At 41.1% G+C, this 25,235-nt stretch overlaps 1 protein-coding gene across 2 annotated transcripts in view; it reads right to left on the bottom strand.

The window, feature by feature from the left end:
- The window catches only part of LOC135935637 (lachesin-like), a 102,708-nt gene extending 86,657 nt beyond the window's left edge, over positions 1-16,051 (bottom strand). For both annotated transcript variants that reach the window (XM_065478116.1, XM_065478117.1), the window contains exon 1: positions 15,986-16,051. The gene's annotated coding sequence lies outside the window, so the exon portion shown is untranslated. The remainder of the gene's footprint in view (positions 1-15,985) is intronic.
- Between the last annotated feature and the right edge of the window lie 9,184 nt (positions 16,052-25,235).

Genomic DNA, 25,235 nt, shown 5'->3' with positions numbered 1-25,235 from the left:
TGTTTATTGTTTATAATGAAAATTATAGGGTAGTGTAGAAAATGATATTTACAATCCCTTAATATATTTGAAAGAATTATAAAAATTCCATAAACGATGATAGTCATCAAAGACTGCCATGGCGCTCACAATATTCTCAAAAATAGCCACCAATCAGATGAATTTTCTCAAGAAACTTTCTTTGAGCATTTTAGGGCGACAGACATTACCACAAAACCTGGTTTAGTCTTTGATTTAATATCACGAAGAAGCCCTCCGCCCGCCCACATCGAACGCTTTCAAACGGGGCAAATCCCATCCCCGAAAGCTGGCACATCGGGGTGGAACATGTAAGCGCGTAGGCCGCTGACGAGCAAATAAATTTCACTTCACGAACTTGCAAGGCGACACCGCGCCTAGAGATTATAATTTATTAGGCTGGCAACCGACAATGCTGCCGTGCACACGCATGAATCTTATTTAATTTAGCATTTGAACAAACACACACACAATACACACACCATAAGTCTAGTCGAGGCTTTTATTCGGTAGGCGGCGGACAATTCCCATCGCACTCGCTGCACTTAATTAGACAGCCCTCCTTATTATTATTCACCGCGTCGCTCTGTGATGGCGGATAATTATTTTCGAGAAAAAGCTCGCTTACAAAGGGCCAAAAGTCTGGCAGAGCGATTTTTAAACGAATCGCCCTGTAGCCGCCGCCGTCGTCGCCGCCGCTGCAGGAAAATCATTTTACGCTGATGGGGATTTTCTTTTTAATTGCGCCCGCCGCACTCTTTCATCTAACTCTCGTCTTGGCAGGCACAAAAGTTTCTTAACAGATTGAGTACCTGCGAAATTTTTGCTCGACGGCCAACCTCGGCAGCGGCAGCTCATTTGCACATTAATCAAATCGCTCACGCCCGCCGTGCTCAAAGACTTTTTCGCATGCTTTGTTCGCCCCCCCCCCCATCCGCCGGCGTCCCCGCGGCTTAATTTCTATCCGCGCGAGTAAAAATGGGCCGGACAGCTTTTTTCCGCTCGACTTGAGACTTGCTCCCTGAGCACAAGGTGATTTTGGGTGGAAATGTGTCAGAAATGTAACGCGCGCACGGCCCCATCTCCTTGCGAGGTGATGAGGATTGCACACGTTTCAGCCCATCATTCAAGATAACACGCATCTCGGGGATTCTTCCACTTGCGAGATTAATTTTTCACGGACAGACACATACAAAAACTGCACGGAAATGGGCGTTGTAGTCTAGCTGGCGCTGTCTGCCCGACGAAGAAATGCTGCGCTGTCGTTTAAATATTTCACAGCCTCAATTTTAAAGGTTATCATGCGTGCTCTGTTTATTCATGCGTCGGAAAATGGGATCTCGAGAATGGAATATATTTTTGTTTTCACCCTGCGTGATATGCAGCTTGGACGTCACTTTTTTCGCATATTCCCTGACGAGAAACGTATCTCGAGCGTAAAGGTCAAACAAAGTTAGAGCGATACGAAAGGAACTACCTTTCACGGAATTCCCTTTCAACACTCGATTAATTTGATTAAACTCCACCCCATCTGCCTGAGAAAATATAAACAGACGTCAGGTGGCAACGAGATTTATCGCAGATTAGTTCGATTTAATCTTGCTTGGAAAGCATATTGCTACCAACATTAAAGCCGTGTGTTAATAACAATATTATTACATAAACGGAAGCGGAGTTTCGCCTGCTTTTCGCGATGTGTGGTTATTAAATAACGCTTGATGGGCCGAAAACTTTGCCAATATTCTCCGGCACGCTCGACGCAAGAGTTTGAAGAGATTTAGTGTCCGTCATAATGATTCTCCTCGGGGCGAATTCTTTTTGTTATTTCCCCCATTAATGATGTAGTTTAACGCACATACGCGTCGCACACGGACGAGCCGAGAGTACATAAATTCCACAAGGCAATCAAGGGTGCGAAATGTGAAAATGCGGAAAAAGAAAGAGCAAAGGTCCGGCACGGGCGCGACGTGTGCGCAATATTAAAAATCACTCGCCGTTAAAGGATGCCTAAAAATTTGCGCTCCGAACACAAGAGGCAGCGAAATGTGTGTGTGTCTTTCTCTCTCCTCTTTGATGTTGGAATTTATGACGCTGCGAGCGTTCAACTGTAACTGATGCCGTTGCTCTCAGAAAATATAAATCCAAAACGCGCCGAATATGGTCGCTTCCGTCCAGACTTCCTGCGCCTTTGAGCTGACGAGGCCTGAAACACGGGCCGCCGGCCAATACAGAATAGCGAGAAAGTATAAAACTGGCGTCAGCAGAGAAAATTCGTCCGACCGCTCCCTTTCTTCCAGCCGGTCAGTCTGTTTTGTATGCTGAAGATGAGGCCGCCAGTGATATTGATACCGTTGGGTGCGCACGTTTGTTTACCCAAGAAATCGTTACTGCATTACCTGAGGGATGTAAAATGTAATGAGGTGGAAAATCCTTTCGAAAATTGGTTTTGTTAAATTACAGCGGCCTCTAATACAATCACAACACAAAGGATTAATAATTAATGTGTTTTTAACTCAAAAACAGGTTTTGGAAACTAGAGTAGAGACCATTTTAACTGTTCATCAATCGCATCATCGAATAAATATTTGCTTTGATTTTGCGAGAAACGCATATATGCAGTATTTCATTTTAGAGATACAAAATTATTGAAAACATTACAAGAGGAGCAAATGTCATAGAATAGTTGGCTGGTTCTTCCCGGTAGACCTTATTTAACCACAATTTAATGCAATATAAAAAACGAAAAATTAGATTCAGTGTGAATCTCAAATTATTCATATTCAAATTAAATTTCACAGTTTGACAAATTACCTCGGCAAACGTAACTTAAAATTAAATCTGGCCAAATGTAAAATTTTAAAATTCAGGAACAAGGGCAAAGGCAGACTAAAGAAGAGTGACACTTTTTCTATAAATGATGAAAAAATTGATTTTGTTACAGAGTTTACATATTTGGGTGTCACATTTCAATCCTCAGGTCTCTCTTTCTCTAAACATGTGGATAGGAAAGTAAGAGCCGCTATTTTCGCTACATCAAAATTAAAATCTCTCACCAAATCATCTGTCAGTACAGCATTAAAGCTTTTTAATTTAGCCATAGCACCAATCGCTAGTTACGGCATACAGGCAATCTGGCCATATCTTACCTTAACAGACTTAAATAAGTTAGAATCTGCAAAATCTCGTTTTCTCAAAAAAGCCTTAGCACTGTCAAAATTTATGAAATCTAGACTAGCATATGAGCTTGCTGACACTGACTTTTTTGTTGATGATCTTCTTAAGAAATTCTCACTCTCAGAAACTGCTGCTTACAATAACTTTATTATTAATAGACTTTTCAAGCTCTCCCAGATCGATGGGGATTTCTATGGCACCCCTGCAATGGGCGATCCGGGCTGGAAAAATGCCTGTTTTCTAAATAGACATGTTTTCACCAGGCACGCCTGTCACGATTATCATTATGTTTACTGTACTAACAAGAAATATCATTGTAAGGCCGGTTTCGATTGCAAATGTGTATACTGTGATGAATATGTGAAGTTCTACCACTTTTTGGAATGCAAGAAGATCCCATTGACTCTCATGCGTGCTAGTGTACTTTAATATTTATGCATGTCTATATCTGTTGTACACCATTGGTGTTTCTTTAAATAAATAAAATAAAATTAAATTTCACTCCATTTTCATTGCAATGAACATTACTTAATTAGGTGCTTCTAGACCAACCATTCGATATATTATGTTATTTCTCTTGATGCAACAAGTAGAGCAACTATGTTACACTTATTTATCATCATATATTATGTTTACACGCTGTTGTCAAGAAAGATTAACATTAATTCCCACTTTAAACGAGGGCAAAAATAATCATTAGCATTCAAAGGAAACCGGACAAAACGCAGCACAGAGAATATGCAAAAACTGCGGCGCTTGTAATTACAGCGACTTTGTAAGCAGCCAAATTGTTTTATTTCCGTCTGACGCGGCTACAGCACACCGAAAATGCTAATAGCATTTGGCCAGCTCTTCGGCGTCTTTCCTTAAGAGTGAAAAACACACGGTTTGAGAGCGTGCGCCCTAAAATGCGAAATAATATGCGCAAAAAGCGCAAGTTCGCCCGCCGCACTAATGCCGGCAGGCCGCTTTTTATTACAATAAACTCCACAGCTATCTTACCGCTCTTCTTTAATATTTATTATCATCACAGTAATAAATTCGCGGGCGCCGAGAGAGCGAGAGAAAGAGCAAAAGTACACACAGCCGACGGAGCGCAAAAAGGAGAGAAGCAGGTGAGGAAGAAAACAAGCAGGCAAAAAACACAGAGAAAAATGGAAAAGAAAGCAGGCGTGGCTGGCTGTATTTTGTTTCTCTTCCTGTTTGATTATATTGAGATTTATGTGCGGTCCCCGCGGATCTGCTGCTCCCACTGTCACACCGCATCCTCGGGGATGAGATGCCTGGCGAATAAACACCTCTCGACACCGGCAAAGTCAAATCAAAACACGCGTGGTCGTAACTCTGACGGCTCGCTCTCATTCACAGCCCGATAGGCCGGGTTGCCGCCGCCTCCACAGCCGCCTCCTTATGTGTATCTCGCCGCAGGCTCAAAGCCACTGCTTCTTTATATCCTCAGTCAGCCACAAAGCTGCGACTCTTTTTCTATCACACACACACACACCGACCGACGAGAGAGAGAGAGAGAGAGAGAGAGAGAGAGAGAGAGAGAGCCGTGCTGCTGCTATCTGCTTGCTCTTTATGCTCCCCCGTCCCACCCATAAAAACTCACGACGGCACTAAAAAAGCATGCCGCGGCTATTAATGCTTGCAAATATGACGGGCACGTGCTCGGCTCTTGATTTCGCAGCAGCCTCCGGCAGAATATTATGTACTTGCTGCTGTCGTGGGCGCTAATTTCGTGTTTTTGTTGCCGCTCAGCCCGCTCATCAGTTTGAATAGACATGCAGTCGCTCGGCTGCTGTCCTCGGGTTCGGTACTATAGTGTATAGTGAGTGACAAAGCCAGGCTCCCTATAGAATTCGCATTGAATGTGATGGGGATGAGGTTTATAGCGAAGTGTTGTTATTTGATCCTTTCCTTAAACGAGTAAAAAAACTAAAAAGCTATTCATGGTTTACAAAAGAAGATCTGGGAAACCAGTATACAGGTATTAATCAGAGTGGATATACCTTATTTTTCATGAAGGATTGGGATTGATTGATTTTGCACACCATTGTAGGAATATGTAAATGAAAATCCTTTTACCTTTACTTGAATAATATCTCAAAATTAGGAAAAGCCGGAAAAGCTAAATATTTCCCTGGTTGCCATCTACATTTTTGGGAAAATGGGCTCAAAAGTATGCATGCTAATCAAGCGGCGAGCAGTGTTTCCTTTTCGGAAATTACAATTTATTCAACCAGAAGGGAAATTTAGCTCATAATTCGTACACCATTGGATAGATCGCGATGAAAGGGATCAAAATCAAGCGAAAACGTTTACTTTTTGGGAAATTTGGAAAAATCTGAATTCACGATAAAGATATGCTTGAGTTTAAAATACCATACATACCGACAGCTAAGTTTGAATTTCCTAAGGGGCACTACCAAAATTTGGAATACAAAAATTGAACGCAGTGGCAAAAGGAATAATCTTTTTTCGATAAACTGACTGGAATAAGGCGGCCGTTATAATTATTTGAGGACCATTGATTGACTCAAAGAGCCTTGCCAATCGAATCAGCTTGTGTGTCCAACACGTCCTTATGCATTTCCATGGGCCCACAAGTGGCTGCAGAGTTCTAGCCTGATTCCACTATTCCCTTGCTCATGTACCCCTCGGTATTATAAATATTTACTCGGAAGTTAAATATTATACCACCATACTTGGGAGCTCATTTGCTTTAGCAACGTGTAAATTTGGTTGCTAAATTTGAATTGCAAATTTGAACAATAAAATAAACAATTTAAGTTGAAGGCATTCGCCGAATTCCCATCACTATGCATGAAACACATTAAGGTAGCAGTTTCATTGATCAGTAATCGATATATTTCTATTCCGGAGTTATTATTTTCCTTTGATCTGCATTGGGGAGTTAAATTTCCTTTGTAGTTTATTTTTTGCATTTTATCTTCTAATTGTTCATGCACTTTCTAATCTAGAAATATTTTACTGCCAATATTTGTTTATTTTTACTCAGTATATATTTAAATCAAACCTGCGGGACACATGTGGTATATGAAACCCCTTTACAGAATAAATCATGAAGTTAAAAAACAGTCAAAAATACATTTTTAAGGATTACCATGAAAAAAAATCATTCATTTTAGAGACAGATAATCGGTTTTCATAACATAGGTGATAAAAATTTCTTCTCCAAACATTTAAATTTATAGCAGCTATCAAAATAAATAGCTCATTCAGCTTTGGTTAACGTCTAGGACTAGGAGCATAAATTTTTTTCCACTCGATTTGAGTAGCTTGGCAGCATGATCAAATGGCGTCTTGGCGTCGTCGGCGCACGGATTTCGCTATCAGTCCAGCCGGTGCAAGCGGGGTGCATCGGAAAATGCACCCCTGCTCATACAGGGTGCCCGATAGCAGCGGACGCGTCGCCTGTCGTCATCGAGGGAAAAACGAACGGAACAAACGAGGCCCAGCGCGTGAAAAAGCCGGGCGATAAATCTTGATGCAGCGGTCCAGCTGGTGCGGTCTGCTGATGATGGAGGACACAGATCAGCGGATAGAGACACGCGGGCCGCGATTTATTATCCGTGGATGGTGCCGCTGCAGTGACCGTGATTGATTTTGAATTGAGACTGCGGCACTCAAACTGGCCGCTCGGCAGCCAATGAGCGGGCATTCATTTTTCTGATTAGCTTTTAGCAGCTCGGTGGCGGATGCGGTTAGTTAGGGGGTAAGTGATATGAGAGAGCAGGGTTAAGTTAACCCCGCAGGGGTTATCTGACTGACAGGATCACCACCGAGAGGATTACCCGACGAGAGAGCAAATTCCTTGTGCCCCTTTGCTTTTTCTCCGAGCCGCGCGTAATGGATCACAAAATCAATGCTCGGCTCAGATTTCATGTCTCTGTTCTTTTGTGCGCACGACATTTAATTAGGCGCGAAGTTAGGAATCTGATCGCGTAGGCAACGGTCGCCAGGGGAAGGGGCGGGGGGCGAAGATGAAAACAAAGGGTGGTTTTGAACATTGTAGAGGAATTCATGCCGCAAGAATTTTCCTCCTGGGGCGAGTGTCTAATTATTCAGCATCTGTATTGAGGGGAGGCGAGGAGCTTTTTGTTTCACGATCGAAAACTTCTGCTTCAATCAAGTCTAAATATGGAATGAAAGTAATTATGAAAATGTATTATTTTCAAGAATCTTCAGTAGGAATGACACAGATGAAATATTTTTACATAATGACCAATTAACCTAATTTTGCTGGGCTGATTTAAGTATACTTAAAGTTTGTTTAAGAATTGTGAAATTTTAGGCTAAATCAAAAGCTAAAATATACAAGGAAGAAAAACATCAAAACTTCAAAACATGTGTTAACAAAATAAACGAATAAACAACTGTATTTTTCGTGTGCACAACTTTTTTATTTCACTTTGAACTGTTAATTTAATATATAAATAGTGTAAAAAATAAAATGTTTACCCTCTAAAAATTATCTGCCTACATTGCAAATTGAAAGTAAAAGTTTAAATCATAGCAAAAGAGTGCGTTTCAAAAATTTTGAGCGTTTAATTTCTAAACATGTATTCAAATTAGTTAAGGAACACGCTGGAAAATTTTGCCAAAACTTTGAATCTCGCTCCCGCCATCCGGTGAAGAGAAACTAGCTGTGGTAAATCCTCCTACTCTATTTGCTCTGCGGCAAATTGCAAATCCGTGCGCTCTTGGGAAACTTGGAGGTTCGGCCTCAATGGATTTACAGCTCGATATTGACTGGGGGCATTTTTGGAAGTTGGCGAGAAATAAGTAAATACGCGTAAGAACGTAGGAACAGCGAGAGATTGTATTTTTGCACGATGGGAAAGGGTAATATTGTGCGCGCCCCAAAATATCCAGAAACAAAGTGCGGGCCGAAAGCAATAAGTGTAGGCCGCTCTCGCCTATAAATATATGGGGTGTGTGTTATCCAGCAAAAGCAGAGTTCTCTGCTCGCCTCGGTCGCTTTCCTCCAAGTTGGGCGACGTTTTTGAGAGTAAAGTTGAGGGCATCGGAAATGGAATTATGCGCGCGTGGTAAAAGTGCAGATGAGACGCCTTGGGGTAGTCTGTCTGTTTAATGGATATTGTTCGAGTGTATTCTTTGGCGGGGGATTTGGCGATGATCGCGCGACGGCGACACAGAAAGGCTCTTTGCTCTGATGAGCCGCTCGCCAGCCACCGACCTAACTAGTCATCTCTCTGCCCTTCTCGCTCATTTTTCACCGGCCAATTTGGCCTCGTCATGCCGCCGCCACCGTCGCGCGCGGATCATTCATTTGTCGCGAACGCATCAGCCGAGATGACACCTTTTGCGCTACATTAGAGTCTTTTTCCGGCCCTCTCGCAGCTCTTAGTCTCGGCCGGGGGATGCAAACGAGTTGCACTCTCACTCCGTCGCGGATATGCACTTTCACGGCGAGAACGAGGGGAGAAAATTGCTCGAAAATGCACGCCCAGGGGAAAATTTCTTTACTTAATAACTTGCTCTTTAATGGCTCTGTGGAGAAATCTTTTCGCTTTGATAATGGATTAGAAAAATGTGACATCCTAATTTCATTTTTTTTCTGCACGCCCCTGCAAAATAAAATTGAAACCAAAGCAAATCGAAAACCAGGCATTATAGGATATATATAAGCGAAAAAATAAATTCATTTGATTGGCCAAAAAACCTGGAAATAAGAATGCCAATTGGAATTTTTGGAATCGGCCGCTGATCAAAGATAGTGATCCGTCATCAGTCACAGAGCTACATATGATGAAGATTAGGAAAACACCTCTCCTGATTGTTGGTCCTTGCCGAATATGTTAGACATAAAATTGTCATGGACAGAGAAGGAAAATTCAAGAACCAACCTAACATTCCCACTGCAGTCTCTTCATTACAAGACTCAAGCAGAGATGACGTCAAAATGTACTGGACCGCAGCTAACGCGCAGCCGATTTAAAAAAATTCTTTGATATTCAGAGTTTCCTGACGAACTTCTAAAAATTTGAGTTTTCGACGTTGATTCCCTTTATATTTATAATTTTATGCTATTATCAATTATCCAAACCCATAAACATAAAAAATAGTAAAAAGAAAGTCTTCATGGTGTGTTCTTTGAAACACGACAGCTGCTATTGTAATCTTCTTTGCTGTTTAATATACATGCCCTCTTAAGTTGGAATAAAATGCAGTTACATCAATTCACTAGAGAACATTAGATGAGTTAAAAATCAAAACTTCAATCCCACTTGTGTATTTGAAAGGAATCAGCATATTTTTCCGTCTACCAATGGCGCACAACTTCTCTGAAGATTTGCAGCTTGATTCAAATTCGTAACACAAAGGAAACCTATATATACCATCACAGCGAATCAAACGCTTATGCAAATTATGGAAATGAATTCCTAATGGTGCAATATCGAACTGCCGACTTGCCACTTTAATCATGCAAAGTGCTTGTGTAAGACATACACACGCAGCCATACAGTCAGTCAGTCGCGCGCGCGCGCGCACACACACACACATGATAATGCTATGAATGTGATTAAACATGCAGCAAGTCAAGTCTCAAGTGAAAAACTTTTCGCCACGCGCTGGCTTCTTCCCTAATGTAGGTTACAAGGAGCAGCGTGGCATTGGATGCCATTAATTTGAAGCGCGGCAGCTCTTGAAAATGTCTTTGCCGACAACTGTCCCGCTCCCACTAGCTCGCATACAAACTTTATTCTTCCTCTCCAACTGCATAAATAGTTTTAACATTTGCTTTCGGTTTTTACGACTTGAATAATTTAAATTAATCTCGGGACACTTTTGCTGTTGAGTGCTGTTTAAGTACTTTGCTACAAGAGCATAACTAATTTTTGTTTAACAAGTACAAGTGCGGCTAGATGGTGACAGATCAACGACGGTCAAAGCTGCCCTAGTGAATATTTTTCCTTAGATTGTGTGATATTCCAGAACAGATGACACAATACCGACCTAGGCAAAAATGTGTTTGACTTTCGCGTCGTAAAAGAGTGGAATGATGTGCCACCAGTATTGAAGGACTGCTCTGCGGCACAGTTTCCTACCATCTGCAAGGCGTATGTGATTGCAAGATTTTAATGTGTGATTTTTTGTGATATGTTACGATTACTAGTCTAGGCTCACTTCGGCTTTGTCCGCAAGTAACGTGTTATCCTGAAGTGTCGCCCTTTCTCACATGATATTTTTGATATACATGATTATACTTGTATTTGACTTGTGATAACATTAATGTATTATGACAAAGTGTGAGAATAAATAAGATAATAAATCATCCTCGAAAGTATCGTGCCACACTGCTTTTCATTGACGCATTATTTACATGAGAGTTTCGAAACTCGAATTTACTGATGATGATTGTTTTGCTGATTAATTTGAGGAAAAAATAACATACATTGCAGTGTTTAGAGTGCCAGATCAAACAAGAGGAATTCGCATTAATATTTAAAATCAATTTAATGGAAACAAACCAACAGCTGAGGGCATTGAGCTATAACAAAATCAACAACATGAAAAATATGAGTGCTCATTTTAAATTTCTTGCATATTTCCCTCAGAGTTTCTCTCGCAGATCAAAGCTTAACTATTTTATTGGCATTTCTTAACGTCGGAAGGCGCTTGAAATGGCCGGGAAATAAATGTAGGCTTGTAGCCGCGTGCGCTTTGAACGCTGTTTACGAGTGTCAAAGGGCACTTTTGATCTCTTTCATGCATTATGGCATCAGAAGCCTCGCAGAGAGGACACTTCACGCCAGTAAAAGAGGAATCAACTGGCGTACAGAGGCGGGAATTAATAATTCATTTCGCCGAAGCCGCCGTGTGAATGAGCAGAGCTGCGAGGGAAAGAAGCCGGTGGCGACGCCGCCGCGAGCTCCAGTCAGCCAGCCTCAATGCCAAATCGTCTGCATCCTTTTTCGGCCTCCCTGCGCATTATAATTACCAGAGAGGTCTGTTTGCACAATGCCGGAGGAGTGTTGAATGTGTTATTAGCCGGAATCATTACCGATTCACCTTGGCTGTATTGTGGCACGTGAGCGCGGGGCTCCTTCTCCAGGAACAATCAAATCGCTCGCGTCTCGTGTATATTATTCTGGCCCTTAAATAATTACACACACGCTGCTTCTCTCTCACTCGCGTACTCCAGTCGTGGCGCGAGCAAATGGGAATTAATTAGCTACACACCAATACGAGTGACGTTGCTGCTGCTGCTGCCGCCATCGTCGCGCTCGCTTGCTTGCTTGCTCCTAGTTGCTGCTGCCGCTGTTTGTGCGAGTAAATTTTCGCTTTGAGCAGTCAATTTGCATGTCATTTCCATTAATATGGCTTAAAATTAGTGAATTACAGTGAGCATCATGCAGCTTTAATGCCTCGCTGCCGTTGGCCTGACTTAATTAGCGGAGGAAAAATGCATTCAATAGGGCGGGAAACGTACTCAAAAGAGCAGCGCTAGCTGCGAGGCCATTCATTAATATTCGCCGCCGCAGAAGTGTATCAAGAGTGTAAATGCAACCTGTCTGTCTAGGGCGCTTTCTGCCTTCCGCGCCTTCCTTCAGTGAAATATCTCAGTCTTTAACTTTCAAATGAGCTCTCCTTACGTTATCATTTTTCAATGCACTTCGCGTTGTAGGAAAATTTCTAAAAGCGAGAAAATATTTTCATTTTGCAAGAGATGCTTTTGTATTTCCAAATAGGACTTAACCCAAACCAGCGCTGGTTCGATTTTGCACCCATGAAACTGCTGCAAAATTTTTGCTTCCCTCCACGATTCCCTAATCTGTGGTTTAGATACAATTCTTCTTTCCCAACTCGGTAGTAAAGTTTATTTATTGCCCATGAGAACGGAATAAATAAAAATTACAGCTATTCCAAACCGGGACGTATTAGAATGTTACTTGATAGCAAAATATTATGCCGTTGCAACTTATCTACGCTAAAAACGGGTTCAAAAAGTGCCCGTCAAGTGTTTGTGCATAAAAAATCGAATGCATACCTTTTTCAATAAGAAGAAAGCTATCTGGTGCTGAAGCAGCTGAACCTGTCTCGAAGTTATTAATATTCTGATTCGAGCGAACGGCCATAAATAAAACATAAAAATCGCTGAGCGCGATAATGATGCTTGTGGTGGCAGCAAAGCCAACTTTTTCTCGAGCTTGCGTTTTTTTGCTATTTTTCCATTAACTCCAAACCGAGAGCAGTGCATGCAAATTGGAGCGCGATGAAAATGAAAAATCTGCCTTCATAAAACCCAATTCTTAGGATTTGCATTAATTACAGCGGTGGCGACGAGCACTCTGCTGCTCGCGGGAGAGTGGCGCGGTGCACGATTTTTGCAAATGACACTAGTGGAAACAGAAAAACGAACTCGATTCTCCGTGAAAAAAAAAATAATAATCGGGTCTTTACTACGACGACGGAGCAAAGCGGACAGATTCTATTTGGCATCAAGGGCGAGGAAAAGAGTTCCAAGCGCGACGATAAAGTCATTTTTGCTGCCACCGCCTTTTAAGGCTACCCCGAGTTAAAAAAATAGCAACAGCGAGTAGGCTCAGGGGGCGAGTTTCGCCGGCGATAGCGTTATTCTGAGCGGCAAAAAGCTCAGCGTTGGTCGGCGGGCGCCTTTTGTGGCACCCACATCACATTATGGGCCGTTTTTATGCCACGAAGATGCTACCAGCCCCATTTTATTTCTTCAAATATTAAAAAATCCTTTGTGTAAGCCGATTATATCAGCAGTATCGCCCATTGTGGTCCAGATTATGGGCTTGAATGTGACAAAAGGAGACAGCCCACCCCCTCGGCGGACGAGATGATCGCTAGGGTCAAGTGGGAGCGACTTCAAAGAGCGTCCCCTCTCTGCAATCAATCGCGAATTATTCCATCTCGAGAAAATGCAGATGAGCCTTTTGACTTTGAGCAGGCGGGCACCGCCATTGTCTCGGTTTGCTCAGCAGATTTCATGACCAGCAAGACTCGCTTTATGAATTTTCACTTTTCATAATCCCCTTTGTGCATGGGTCCTGCGCAATCCTCAATATGGTGTATTTATGCAGTTTAAAAGGTTGGTGCTGCTTCTCATTTTGTGCATCACATGGATATACGGATCGAAGACATGTCTGCAACAACAATACTACAACGCAATACGCCCATGTCTTGATCAAATAATGCTTCACTGATTAAAATGCTTATCATCAATCCTCCGCAAGGTCCTAAAATTGCATGGAAGCATTTAACACGAAAGTTTTGCCAGATTCCAGTCTTAGAAAAAAATGTAAAAAATAATAAACGGCCGCTGAACAGTCATGAAATCACCAAACTTTTATGTTTATAAAATGGTAATTAATTACTAACTGTAACAATTTTAGGAATGCCAGCTATTGAATAGCAGAGGAAGAGCACTAGATTCTTATCTAGTAAATCCTAATTAAAATGAAATGCGTTCGCTGCAGACCTTCGGTTGTTCACTTCGAAAAGGCGAAAAGAAAATAACATTGGCAACTATTTTTGATAGCAATAAATATTTGTAGGATTTATTGATCACTTTAAACTCATCGTTCGATTCACATTTTATTTCGATAAGTGCTTTTTGAAAAAAAGGAGATAGTAGAAGCGATAGCAGAACAGAAAAAAATTACAAAAAATATAAAAATTGATTAACCGTCTGTTTTAATAATTTACGTGTCTATTTCATCAAAAGCCAATAAATCCAATACAACGTTATATGTGGAACAATCTGTATGAACGAGAATAGAAACTTTGTTAGCAAAATATTTCTCTCGGAATGCTGACTAACTTTCTCTCTGTGTCCAATTTATAATTTCATTTGCTTTTTGTATGGGGCATACTTACCCTGCTGATCCGCACTAAACATAATATCGAATCTTATATTTGAGCTTTCAAAAGTGTTATGCGTCTAACATTCAACTTAGTCAGAGAATCTAGATATCAAGCAGTGATAATCTTACTAGAAAGATAGATTTGAAATTAAATTGTATTCATCTTCTTCTCTAAAGACGTCGTACTTGTTCGAAGGCAGAAAGCAGTATTCTCCTAATCAAACAGAACCGCTATCAATTTCAAGAACTTGAGCGGAGACAGCGGCCTTCAATTTTCCCTTAGTGCGCCTAATGAGAGTGAACTGAAGAAGATTACAGCTAGCCGCGCGTTCATTAATTGAAATTCACGTTTTCCTTTGAGTGTCGTCGCTTCAGCAAGCAACTCTCGAGATAATTTTGCCGAATACTTCCCCCGTCTACCGCCGCCGAGGTTTGTGTATCATACACAATAATTCCGGCTCCCAACAACAACAACAACCACAACAAACTTCTTCTCTCGGGTGAACAACACAAAAAGTTTTATCACAAAGCTGTCTGCAATGGCACCAACGCCGATATTTCACCCCATCCCCGGCTTTACTAATTGAAATGTAAACTTAATTAAAATCACCGCGCACACTTTTGACTCTATGCCCCCGAATAGTCAGCCAGCCGACGCTTTCCGCTGTTTCCCTTCAGCTTGGTTTGTTTGATAATTATAAAAGGAGCTGAGCCTGCTCTGAAAATGAGCAGAGCTCTACATAATTCAATGCCCTGCGCGCTCTTTTGATGAGATGAATGCGTTTAACTTTGTAAAGACGTCCGCGATTTTAGCTTGTTTCAGTTGCATGCAAGTTTCTAATGAAACGGAAGAACCGAATTCAGTTAAATCAAGTGTTAATCCCGAGCTTAGCTTGATTTTCGTTTATGATTTTGTGTTTGGATTTTCCCGGGAAGAGAAAGAAAATTGCTTTTATATTTTATACTACCACAAAAGACCCGACCTTCTACATATTGCTAGGTATTTTGCATTTATTTTATTTCTGATTAAAATTCTTACGTTGAAGCGGTTTTATACCTATACTTGCAAACTTATTATATCCCTGCAATTTACTATCAAAAATATCTTAGCTGATTTGATAAAATAGAAAAATATCACTCCAAAACTGTTCCAATCACCCAAACCAAAGCATTTATTTCTCTAATTTATCACTTGCAGCGTGTTATCTCTCTCAGTTTTTTTATCCGCATCAAGTTTCCCCCTTTACTTCTTTATTTCATCAAAAGTAAACTTGAAAGAACTGATTTAACCAGATGAATAAATAGTAAATAAAAAGAACACCACGAAGAATATAATATATACCAAAAATCGTCACTGCCCTCTACAACATTTGCATAGGACATTAATTTGTTTTGCTAATTTAGAAAAATGCACTATATTTCAAGTAAAAATATGGTGAATGAAGTATCAAAGAATAGTAAAAAGTATCAAAGTATCAGTTAGTTTAAACCCCCATTTTGCTACTAAATTATACTTTAAACATCAAAGGGCACATGAAACGGCTGAATCTGCAGTACGTGTTAATTGTCATTTGTATGCTTTACAAAGGCGTGCTCTAAAACAGATCGCAACAGAGAGAATGGAATCAATTTCTGTTTTGGAAAACCACATTATCATATTTCCTCCGCAAAATTCAACTGCTGAATCCCTAAAGCAACTAACATGTGTTTCGTTTCATTCTGTGTTGGCTGGCAAGTAATGAGAAACCATATCGAATGCATCGGCCACCATTCATTTAATTTTGATTGGAATCGCGCCAAACACAAGAAAAACAGCTCACGGTGACCGCAATAAAGCCGCTAAAATTGGACTCGATTTGCAAGGCAAATCTATATACACCAATGAAAGGCGAATGTATTATAATACTCACAGCACGTGGTGAAGGCAAGAGGGTGCGACGGCGAGCCGCTCGTCTGCCACAGATGCAGGAGACTGAGTGATGCTGGGCGCGCGGAGCACGCGGCCGGCGAGGTGCGCGCGTCGCGATTCCATGCACGGCCCTCGCATAGCCGCGCACCACGAGGTTGGCTCGCCGCAAATTATCGGCGCCCCTAATTTGCCAAATAAATAATTCAGCCGCCAACGGCTGCCACTCAAAGAACGAGCCGCTGCTGCGGTCAACGAGATCTGCCAGCCGGACTGTCAGCCTCGCCGCATTTTTCACCTCTCTCCAGGCGATTCTTCCTGCCAAGGTGTGCTTGCGCTAACTCAACTCACATGTCGACTGACTGCTTCATAAAGAGCATTTCATGACGCTCGATGGGGCTCAGTCAGTGGAAAAAAATTCTCTCCACTCAAAAAATGGTAATTGATTGACCAGGAGAACGAGTTTGAAAGTTATGAAAGCGTGAAGTCATCAACAAGCGATTTTTGTTTCATGCACTAACCAGACAGACTTTTTATTGATCGAATTTAATTTCTGACGTTCAAAGACAAAATATGCCTAAAACTCTAAGATTGATTCTTTTGAAAGAAATAAATATTATGTAAATACAAGTGCATAGAAATTATTTGAAACAGTGAAACAACAATTTTAGGATGGGTGGCTGTGCGTGAATTTTGAGGGAAAAATTATATCACACGTTACCGTAGTAGGCAGGTACAGTTTTAACATTTCTTTACCAGCCAAACTAAAGTCCAGCGCAGCAGGGATTTTTTCAATCACTGGCCGTTGGGCACGATCTGGGCACGATCGACTACACTCATTGCTGAGCACAATCATAGAGCAAAACAAGCGACAAAATCGTTTAAAACCTTCCTTACAAAATATTTACTTTCAACCAACCCATTTTTAAATTTATTTCGTTTACGGTTTTTTCTTGGCCTTTTTTTGCTTTTTATCCCTGTCCGAGGACCGGGAAGGGCGCGCACTGAAACTATTTAAATACAAACAATTAATATGTAAGTACTTTTTTTAAAATGAGACATGCTTGGCTAATAATGTTCTTATCACATTTCAAAATATGGTAAAAACCTTTTCTCCTGCCACTGAGCACCGGACTTTAATACGACTAGCTGATTATTTATACATTCAATATTGAAAAATGCAGTCTGCTTTTTCTTGGCTGTGGTATTTCTAATTTTTGCACAAAACATATAGAACCTTTCTTTTGTTGTGTTTTAAAGTAGTTGGTGAGTGTGCATTTATTCAAATTCATGGTTGCAAAACTTAAGTGCACTTTATAATTGGTATTATAGGAACGTTAGACAACGAGGTAAAAGTAGTGCTGGAAATGACACTTTTGCTGAAAATTAAATTAACATTTCTCCCCCGTAACATTCATCTTTTTCAAAGTTAAATAAAATTGCGTTCGTCATACGCTCAAGCCCGGGGGAACATTTTAGCCCTTGATTTAATAAAAAGTCGTAAAATGCGACACCCATTTCCCATTTTCATTGCCAGGCAAGGGCCGTCCGACATTAATTCAATCTCCACTCCACTACATCCCTCTAAACTGGCATTTTTCATTTCGGGAGCAAGCAAAGGCCACAAACTTTTCAGTTTTATTATTCCAAAAGGCATCTAGCGAATCTGTCGGGCGCGGCGCACACTTAATTTGCATTATTTCTCCGTGTTTATTGGAATTATGCATGAAAAGCGAGAGAGCGGCAGGCGCGCTGTCTCTCTCGCTCTCTCCTTTTCTCTCACAGCTCGTTTTGCGTTGCTGACGAAAGCGAGAGGCTCTCGCAGCATTTCCATCATCCATTGTTATGCAGAAGCGTGGCAAGGTCTGTTTTGTTGTTTCTCTATGAGGTGTCTCGATAAAATTTGAAGAAGGCGGCATAATGGCTCTCTTAAGATATCCGCTGCCGAGCTGCTTTTTATCTCTTTTGCCCTCTCCGCGAAGAAGGCCGAGTAGTCAGAGGGGGGCGTTTAAGGGCAAAAAGTCAATACTCTTCATATTTGGCTGTAAAAAACGGTTTGTAAAAAAGGGAAGAGAGTTTGTGTACGAGTGCGTGTGAGAATGTTAGGGAGCAGCCAATCACCTCGCGCTAGATTAGGTCACGAAGAAATACCCAGGAGAGACAACAAACGGTGCGAGAGAGTGAGTGTGTGTATGATGCTATTTCACAGCCTCCTTCGTAGCCAATTTGCTTGGCCAGGTAGAGAGGTGGAAAAGGTGCAGCGCTGGCGAGTCGCTTACTCAATTCCCACGGAACAGATGCGACCATTTGAATACCGTGCTCTGGGGTGCCCTGGACAGTTTCCCCTCGTAATCGTGCTAAACCCTCACGCATGAATACTTTTGCGTGTTCCGAACATAAAAAAATTAGATTGCGGAGCAAGCAAACAAAACTTCTCTCGCGATAGAGTGGATCAGTTATTCCCAACTTTTGGCACCAACATCGAGATAATGTTTCTTGTGCTCCTGCAGACATACGTAAGGCTGGCACAAAATGATTTTTTTTACATATTTGTTTGCACTTAGCAGTCAGTTTCGGATTTTACATAATAAATGCTAAACTCAATGACTAATTAGTGATAATGTGGTGGGAAATAAAACATTCTATTTTATTTAATTGGGGAACAATTGTTTCATTAATTGTGATTTACTATTGTCTTACGCGTAGCTGAGTGTCTGACGAAAAAGTTTTTCCTCTTGATTGCTCTTGATCTTTTCGTACTGTACTGTGATGCGTTGCAAAGTTGCTCAGACAAGGCCCCAGTGGCTTTGAAAAACAACAACAAGGTGGAAGGTGTTCCGCGCATCTTCTGTTTTTCCGTTGTTGTGGGATTAGGCGCGAGGAAGTGCGCGTTATTGCGCTGTAAAATTTTATTGCTGACCTCAGTATTGACTTTTTGCATTGCACCCCAAATCCACTGTCACTTTTTGTAATAAAAGTTTTTGTGTTACTTTGACGAGTTGTCAGCAGAAATGATGATGGCGAGCAACAAGGCATAAAGTGCTGCCTGTATTTTAGCCAGAAATAAAAAGGCGACGGCGGCGGCGGCGGCAGCAGCAGCATGTGGCTCTGAACCAGACTCGGCGCAGCAGGGAAATTTCGCACCTTCTTTTTTCTTTTCCATCAGTCAACACTTTTCTCGTTCACTTGTAAATCGTTCTCTTGGCTGACTGCATTCAGAGCACACGCATGATTCCAATCAATATAGGGTATGAATACATTTCCTACACGTTTTGCCAATTTAAACAAAAGTTGTTGGGGGAAGAGCGGCTGCCGCTTCTTCTAGGAAACTTGTCTCTCTTGCAGAGTTCGTGCCAAAAGCGGAATTTCCGCGCATCTCGTAGACATTGAGTGGTATGCAAATCAAATTCACACTCAATTTTAGCAAAATTTTCCAAGAAGATAGTAATTATTGTAGTCCTTAATTGTTGCTGCCAAAGTTTCATCGCCTTTGGAAGTTTGAATGTGTCCTTTGACAGTTGACTTTTCACATTGCTTCATTAATTTCCCTCACTGCTTACTTGCTCTATCGAGTCGCTAACCATTTTCCTTCCTTAAGATGTCAGTTCGTTATTGCCATATTTTATTTTTGATAGAGACCTGGTGGATCTAAGTTTTGACCATATTTCGCATGATGTGGTGATCGATTATCCGTGAAATATAAATGCCACGCGCAGATTCATTTCAGCATTTGTCTCGTTGGCCAGCGCACAAAGCGCCACTTGGCTGTGTGCAGTTAATCTATAGATGCGTTCTCCACGCTCCATTAGCAGTTAAAACTGCATTCACCCATAAATTCCTAGCTAGCTGAACAAAAGCATAAGGGCCGTTTAAATTTTCAATATGTGCAGCTTCGCTTCCATTGCACACAGGACATATTCATTTCACGTTGACCTCATTTTCAGGAATAAAGGGTATCGCGGATTCAATTTTAAAATCCCCACGTCTGTTAACGGTTTAGTCAGCAAAAGTTGCTGCGTGCTCTCTAACGTTCCGGATTATAGCAGTGATTTGTTGGAGATTATCTGGTGGATTACGTCGAGATGCTTCAAATGCCCTTTGCTTCTGCAGCGATTGGGAGTTTTGCTTGGGAAACTTATTCCGTTGTGATGATGACAAGAATATTTGGGAAATTAAAATAAAACTACATTCGTTTGAAAAATCTAATGAATAAACACCGTTTTGTTTGTTAAAAATATATTTCCAAAATCTACATCAACAACAAATTTGAATGGCATTCAAACACTAACTTGACCAGCTATCACGATAATGAATCGGTAATATTTATATAATTTACTAGCATGAAGGGATTTATTCTGAAATTTATATTGAAGATATTTTTAACCGCTTATGTATCATACACTTAAAGTAGCTTTTAAAAAATTGGAAAACATAAAATATTATCAACTGAGAAAATCAAGTTTTAATATTTAAATGGATTTTGTTACAAACTACCCAAATTAAGGGTGCTGTTTTAGTAGAAATTGCATGTTATGAACAGCAAGAATTTACATAAGTATCTATTTGAAAGTTCCCATAAGGAACGAATTTGGTTTTTATCTGGTAAAATTCACAAAATAATCTTAAAATACAAATTCTGTGCTCAAACCCAACGATTGTACATTTAAACTATACTTTTATGAGAAAGAGAAAAAAAATGAAATTGAAGCTAATTACGTGTACCTCTATATCACGGCTCGTGGACGATCCACAAACACTACAAGTTTTGCGTAGAACGTTAAGCGTTAAGTAAGGCTATAAGAAGGGAAAGTTTTTGCTTGCAGAAGTTAAGGATGCATATATGTAACGGGTGCACATGAATGCGAGTGAGTAGACACAAGAGCTGAGCACGTCTCAATAACTTAACATCAGCGCAGTGGGGCTGATTCAATTAGCATGCTAAGAGCTCGTCTAATGCAATAATAATTCAGCAGCTCCTTGTTTACAGCGCCTTAAAAAACAGCCTGCGAGAAAGGCAACTCAGCAGCTGGAGGAGCGGCGTAGGCGTAAGAAGGCGAGATCGCAGATTTACGAGTCACTATAATGGAGTTTCCATGCTCTCTTTTTGCAGCGGGTGGTTAATTCTCATGGCCGAGGGCCGTGCAATAACGCCGCCGCCGCCTCAGATAGGCCTATTGTGTGCGACGGCCCCGCGGGACGTTCGCCACTTTTGATCACCCTGGTCATCTCGCCTAGGGCCGCCGGTCATTGTCCAGAAAGCGTCGTTATTGCGCCAGCCATGGCACCTCAGGGCCGACTCGTTTAAAAAGCAAGGCCCGCTGACACAGCATGTTTCGCTATTTGCAACTCTTTTCTACTTTGTTGCACAAACACTTTCTCACGAAAGAGGTTTTACGGGCATCATAACATTTTTTTATTTCCAAATAGAAAATTGAAAGATATGTGTGAAAGGTTAATGTCCACGGACAATCAGATGAAACTTATTTGCAGTCTAGGATAATTTGAGGATATATGTATTTTTTTAAGTTTTAATAGTAGTATTTGTGATTTTGCATCCGTAAGAAAGTTTCTTCGGTTTTTTTTTTATTTAAGTTTGCAGGTGCTGTTTAATAAACAAGTTCCAGAATTGCCTGTCAAGGTTTAATTAGATATTGACATGGGCGCCAACCTTGGCACTTCTTTGCCATTCAAAAACAGATGCAGAAAGTAAAGGAATAAGCGTCTTTAAATGACAGTTGGATCTATTTTTTCTGCCAAATTAAATTTGCACGTGAACATAATAATATTTCAGAATTTAGCTCAAAGTTTAGAAAGAGTCACGTAGGTTAAAATTGAAACAGACGGATTCCAAGGCTAAAAAAATCCAGCCTTTTGTGTAGGACAAAAATGTCGAAAGCAATGTTGCGTTGTGGAGCCTATTAATGCTAAAAAGCTCGTGTCACTAAATTGCACGCATTTGTTTCACGTTGATATGCCAGAGAATAAAGGCAAAAAAAATCCAATCCGATCTGCCACGGAGCAAATGGTAGCTGGGGGCCGATTCGAAGCGAGCGGTTCACTTATTGGAATGTCTTTCTTTGTTTTGGCCGTGTGCTTACCTGGCAGATTGGGGGCTTGAGTGCTTTTTTAATAACACCGCTCTCGGCTGCGATTTGAAATGATCTCGGGGGGGAGAACAATACGCATCAGAGTGCGGTGCAGATGACATTGTGCGAGATGGATATGAGTGCGCGCGCGTTCAATTGCATATTCAGTGAGAGAGCCAGTCAGTCAGTCATCTGGGGGCATTAGTGGGCGCATTGTTGGCCTAACCACCGTTTGAAAAAGAGCCCATTTTGCTTGCAAAACACTCGCATTCAATGCGAGCCTGATCAATAATAATAATAATAAACTGCTGGGGCGAAATGATGATGGGTGATCGGTAGCAAAGCAGCCAACGCTCACTCAGCAACGTATCAGAGCGCGTTTTAAACAACAGAAAGAGCCTTGCGGTGCCGCGCCGTCTTGCCGAATCAATTATTAATCCAATTACAAATGTAAATTGAATTTCAGCTGACTACATCGTGAATTAATGCCCCTGAGAGAATAACACTCGCTGCGGGAGAGAAAAGTCTTATTCCCAACTTGAGAAAATCAAACTGATGAACTGACTGACTGGCTGACTCTCCATTCGCGCACGCCGTCCTTTCATTGTCGATTCAGGGAACGGGATGAATGTGTAGAAATCACACAGATTTGAGTGCTGCTCTCAGGCCAAGTCATTCCATTAATGCGTTTCACGCTCAGCTTGTCTTTCCCAATAATTCAGTTTTGAAATTGAGAGTCGGAATCAACCGCGACCTCGATTCCTTTCCTGGAAGATATAATTTGCTTTTATTACAACTTTCAGATTCCATTTGCTAACAGTTTCATGGGCATGCCCGCTGCTCTACTGTATTTTACTCTAGTTAAGTGTATGTCAGGTATTTGCCTGACGATATTACGATCAATAATAATTGCTGTGTACTAGTATGTAGCGACGTCAATTTTCGGGCGCCCACAGGGGAGAGCGGAGAGAGAAAATCAGGTATAAATAATGGCACCGCAAGAGCCTCCCTCTCTCGAACGCGCGACCTGTGTTTGTGTACTTATTTGCTAGCGAATATAATAAGAATACCAGCGCTTATACTTTTGCTTGTGGGTTTTAAATTTGTTTTTAAAATTTGGTAGGCGTGATGTTTAAGTATCAATCCACCCCTCCACCCGGCCAAAACACAGAGGCTCTTGAGTTGCTTTTATTTATACCTGAGTTTCTCCCTCCGCTTTCCCCTGTGGGTGCCCAAAAATTTACGTTGCTATATATCGGTACACAACAATTATTATTGATCGTAATGTCGTTAGTTATAACTCTGACAGTATACACACTATTTCAGCATATTTATAATTTCAGCTGCAACTTAAAAATAATCATGGCTTAATTAATAAGTCACAAACGAATCTTTTATTGATAAAGATTGAGTTTTGTGTAGTGATGAATTCCACATGATCTATTTTGTAGTGAAATACCACAAGTTAAATAGAGTTGAGTTGAAAGCAACTTCAAAATTCAGGGAATTTGCTTTAATGACAGCTCGTGGATTTGGAAATAACCCTTCCTACTCCCTTCGCTAAGCAAGAGAACAATTACGCAACTTCAATCTATTCAAGTGATGAACTTTGGAAGCGGCAATGATGTAGGTCAAACGTGGTTTTATCTGCTTCAAACTGCCACTCACAGTTAGAAGAAAGGTGCAATGAGAACAACTAACTTCTCTTTGGATCACTCTGCATTGCATGCCTAACGAGTGTTAAAATCAAAGCAGGCTCTAGATGACGACACTTTCTAATTGATATTGTGGCGCTTTCCAATGATTGAGAGGCTGCGAGAAAATGCACTCATTATTTTGATACGGCGGGGCGCACCCTATTCATTTGGGTTAAAGAGCAGGGGAAAGGCAGCATGTGCAACCGAAGAAACAAACAGCATCTAGAAGTAAAACGACCCCGAGAAAGGGCAGAACACAAGTAAGTTTTCTCGCTCGCTCTGCGGGACGTACGTGTTGGAAACGGTGCAATAGAGACTACACTCTGCTGCATCCCAGTCCATTATTAATGGGTCAACAGAGCAAATTAAAATAAAGAGTGGAGTTGCAGCAAGCTACTAGGGTTTTGCTGTTTCTTTCGGCAGCCGTTTGCTTTATTTCCCAAGACAGGTGGGATTTATAACTGCAGACATTTACCTCCAGTTGGAACGACTAAAGGTGTGAACAGCAATAACTAAACATTGAGGTAATTATTTATTTAAATCCCTCTACTATCCAATTTTCCTAATATTTTTCTGAGCATTTTGTTTAAATGAACCACTCTACGTTATATGCACCGAATAATTGAATAGCTTAATTAAAACGATTAAAAAGTAGCGGAGTGAACTTTATATATATAATATGTTGCAGTTTAGCGTTCTAGATATGAATTTGTCATTCAAGCTTAAACTCACAATCACACAGACACTGATAAAAATTCAACGCAGCGCAATAATAACTCTATCAACCGACTCAAACATTAGTTACTCGCTATAGAAACGTAAAACTGGTACTAAAATTAATGAAATGATTGAGGGCCATTTAAATACATATTAACTATTTTAGTTTTAGTTTTTTATTTTAAGACAGATGAATATATTTTTGGAATTTTTCAATTTTTCATTCCATTTTTAATTTTATGCTAATGAGTTAGATTCGGCTACAGCATTGGAAAACTCCTGCGAGAAAATAAATGCGAGATTTATTCAATAAGATTGTAAAAATGTATGCAGCCTGCGTGACCGCAACGTCCAGCAGATTGCCTACTTATAATTTCACACTCCTCCACAAAAGAAGCGCATACGTATATTCAGGTGCAAAAGTATGCGATCAATTGATGCGCGCGATCCCTCGAGGAATGACGCTGCATTCGGCCAAATCTGCAGGCAGCGAAGGCAATATGTAGGTGTATTAGCGTGTCGGGTCCCTTCGGCACGTGAGGCATCTTGTGTCCTGATCAAACAGCGCCCGGCTGCAATATGTCTCAATACCGCCTGTTTATCACAAATTTTATGGGCCTGGCAGGCACGTAACACGCCATAAAATGCTGCTTCACTCTTCTTTATTAAGTTTATCCTCCCTGTGTGGTCCCTCATCTCTCTGGGCAAAGACAAATTTTGACAGCAGCTGCGGAGGTGCCAGGCGCAATTCACC

Source organism: Cloeon dipterum, chromosome 2 (assembly GCF_949628265.1).
Source record: "Cloeon dipterum chromosome 2, ieCloDipt1.1, whole genome shotgun sequence".
In the NCBI taxonomy this organism is placed as follows: Eukaryota; Metazoa; Arthropoda; class Insecta; order Ephemeroptera; family Baetidae; genus Cloeon; species Cloeon dipterum.
This window is presented reverse-complemented; position numbering and strand designations above follow the sequence as displayed.